Source organism: Octopus sinensis, linkage group LG9 (genome assembly GCF_006345805.1).
Source record: "Octopus sinensis linkage group LG9, ASM634580v1, whole genome shotgun sequence".
In the NCBI taxonomy this organism is placed as follows: domain Eukaryota; kingdom Metazoa; phylum Mollusca; class Cephalopoda; order Octopoda; family Octopodidae; genus Octopus; species Octopus sinensis.
Window position 1 is genome coordinate 105,467,826 of NC_043005.1, and position 3,424 is coordinate 105,471,249.

General features: G+C 39.2%; 1 long non-coding RNA gene across 1 annotated transcript; it reads left to right on the forward strand.

The window, feature by feature from the left end:
• Positions 1–321: 321 nt before the first annotated feature.
• LOC118764937 lies at positions 322–3,212 on the forward strand. Its single transcript, XR_005000776.1, has 2 exons — positions 322–383; positions 2,198–3,212. It is a non-coding gene; the product is annotated as an uncharacterized LOC118764937 (long non-coding RNA).
• Positions 3,213–3,424: the final 212 nt, after the last annotated feature.

Below are 3,424 nucleotides of genomic sequence, written 5' to 3' on the forward strand. Positions count from 1 at the left end.
CATTTTGTTGCAACTTGTTTCCTACATAGAGAATTTGATGTTTGACCAGTTTTACCAACTAAACACCCATCAATTACAAAGTCTGATTCCCACCTTGAGCAATATACACCCTTTCTTTCACTCTCTCTCTCTCTCTCTCTCCTCTCTCTCTCTCTCTCTCCTTCACTATTGTACATAACAAAATTCAACAAAATCTTTGGTATTGTTACTATGTTTGGTCCTCCTCACACAATTTCTGTCAGGATGTAACAGGACCAAGTTGTGAATGTAGGATTGTTGTTATCATTGCTATTGTTGTTGTTGTTGTTGTTGTTGTTATAGTTGCTGCCATTGCTGCTGCCCATTGGTTGTTTTTAGCTGTACAAGTAATGCTGTTGTTAAAGGTAATACGATAGCAGTGACATTAACAAATAATATTGATTTTGTGGTTATTTATATTTCATTAAATAAAAAGTGAGAAGGGGAAAGAGGGGCTGTAGCTGTATCCCTTACATTATTTGCAGACTGATGAGCTGGGTGTGGAGAATGTTCAGCTTGAGCCTGTGTGGGTCAACATTAGCAGGGACAATGTGGTAATTTTGTGGAGGAAGGACTGTGCTGGCAAAGGGTTTCTCATTGGGCATAAGTGGGGAGTCACTGTAGAATTGATGAGAGATAAATAGACCCAGGAGGAGAAACACAACATGAGTGAGAATAAAGGTTCAGTAGAAATGGTATCCAGCTTGTTAATTCAGAAATGTTAACAGTAGAAGTGGCAGACAGAAGAAACAGCATCTGGGGCCTAAGGAACAGAATAGGATGCGGGTGAGTGAAAATTTGGTAATCAACCAAAAAGATTCTTGTGGCTGCAGTAGCACTTTCCTTGTGATATGTTCAACATTCTGGTGTGGCCTTAACTGTATTACAATGTGGGTTGCACTTGAGATTTGTACATTGATAATGACTGATTAGGGCTTAAGTATTTTCCAAAGAAACTTGGTCTTTGCGATGAAGTTATAGCAGTGTTATATATGTGAAATCCCCGTGAAGGATCATTACAGACTGTTTGGTGTTTTCAGAGCTGTTTTAGAGACAGAACCACCTTCAACTCAATCAACACTGAAAGATTTTATACCTGACCACTCCATAAAATGTTAAATATTAAATATTATACTAACTATATCTATTCTGAATCCCATATTTTCCGTTTATAAGACTACCCGTGTTTCACGAAAGTACGTTGGATAGCGCAGCATTTGAACTCCTTTAAAAATAAAAAATTAATGAATTCGACAGGCTTAAGTAAATATATTTGGGGTTTAAAATCCAAAGAAATCAACTGCAAACTAAAATGGGAGATAATATGTAAAGCCAATTCATATAGAATAGGGAATACATTATGTACTGTCTTCTCTCAGTATAGCAATGAGAGTCTTCTTATACAATATTTTTCTACAACATCTTCCAACCGTTATCTTCTTTATACTAATGGGGAAGATGTAGTTGAAAAGTTATAAAGAAATCTAGAGATCTATGGTCATGCACATATTTCTGTGTAAATCTGTTACTGGGTAAAATCTGAAATGTTTCATGCCAAATCATGTGTCATCATAAGATAACATTAACCTCTCAGCCAGTTCCCTTTTTTTACTAAATTTTAGTAATTTTAATTCAATTAAAACCTTTATGTTAGTTATTTAGGGTGCACCTGATTCTATCTCAAGTGATCAGCTGAGATTTCCTTGTGCAGAGCACTGGCCTTGGGAGTTCACTTTTTAAAAAGTGATGGTTGTTTACATGTGTATGTTTGTGTGTGTGTGAATGCATATTTATCACCACCACCACCACCACCACCACCACCACCACCATCATCATCATCATCATTCAACATCTGAATTGGATGGTTTCACAGGAACTGGCAAGCTGGAGCACTCCACCAGGTTCCAGTCGTCTGGTTTGGCAGGGTTTCTATGGCTGGATGCCCTTCTTAATGCCAGCCACAGAGTACACTGGGCTCTTTTTACAAAGGGCTGGCATCGGCACACTTTGATATGGTGCCAGCATGAGTGCTTTTTTTGCATGACGAAGGTATGGGTGTTTTCTTAAGTGGAGCTAGCATGGGGGCTGTTATACATGGGTTCTTGCAGAGATGAATTAAAAGTGCTAGTGATGAAATATGAGTAACGTTATAAAATATTTCCTTCATTTTATTCCTCAGGTGTGGACATGAGAAATAAACCATGAAAGTTTAACATATGGAGTGGATATTGTATGAATCTACAGTAGGTTGGTTGGTAAGTAGGCTATTGTGTTTATATGTGTGTCCAAATGTGTGGTGGAAAGTGACCAAGGCAGGAAGCATTGCCTTCGTAGGATCTGGAACTTGTATTTTGCTAAAAGAAATATTATGACAGTGCTATTCAGTGTGTGTTCACAATGAGGGGTGATTAGAGATTGTTGGGTGTTTCCAGAGCCAGTGCCAGAATATTCATGTCCTGTCTTGTCTTGAGACAGCATTCACCCAGGGTGGGTTGAGCTGTCTTCATTCATCCTCAATGCAGCATCTCTTAGAAAAGCTGACCAGACCTGGCGATTTGAGGCTAACAAACGCCATAGATATGGGGGCCAAGGTTGGGTTCCAGACCAGCCTTGACTGTCATCAGCCAGGTTTTCCGTTGTCCACCACTTCACTTTTGCCAACCCTGAAGGGGTGCTGGGGCAATTGCTTCGTAGATGAATTCTCCTGGTTGACGACGGTGAGCATGACCCAGCCAATGCAGACGTCTTGTTAGGATGACTTGTAGAGGGAGGTGATTTTGCACTGGTGTCGCACCAACATTCCTCATGTTCATCGCAGCGTATTCATGGCCTTAGGTCTGCCCTACAACCTGTTCTCTCTGTACAACAATGAGAGCCTCCTTCTCTTGTGCCATGACAACAAGCTGGAAATCACCATGCTGATCTACGTAGAGTCTAACAATCCAACGGTCAGTTCTTTGAGGAGGTGAAGGAAATCCTTTTTGCTGTCTCCTTAGCAGCCTAATGGCCTTAGTTTATATCTCTTCATGTGTGTTTATGGATATCAAATATTAAAGGCTATGCGTGGGAGGATTGTGTATTCATGTCCAGAAGCTTAGTGGTCAAAAGATACATCATTTACTGTACCAAGGGTTTATATATATTCCCATGTATGCATAAAATGTTTTAAATAAATAAACAAATGAAAATTGTTATTCAAGTGTTGAGTTTCTCTTCTCCACTCACTTATTTCTCCCTCATTCTATCCATCTGTCTCTCTCTATATCTTCCTTCTTCATTAAAACAAACCCAATCTTTTCCTCTTGCCTTCCTTTCTCTCCAAAATAATTATTCCTCCTGGGGCCATGAGGTCAAAATCATAATTTTTTTTTTTTTAACCGAGAGAAAGTTATGATTCAGATTTGAA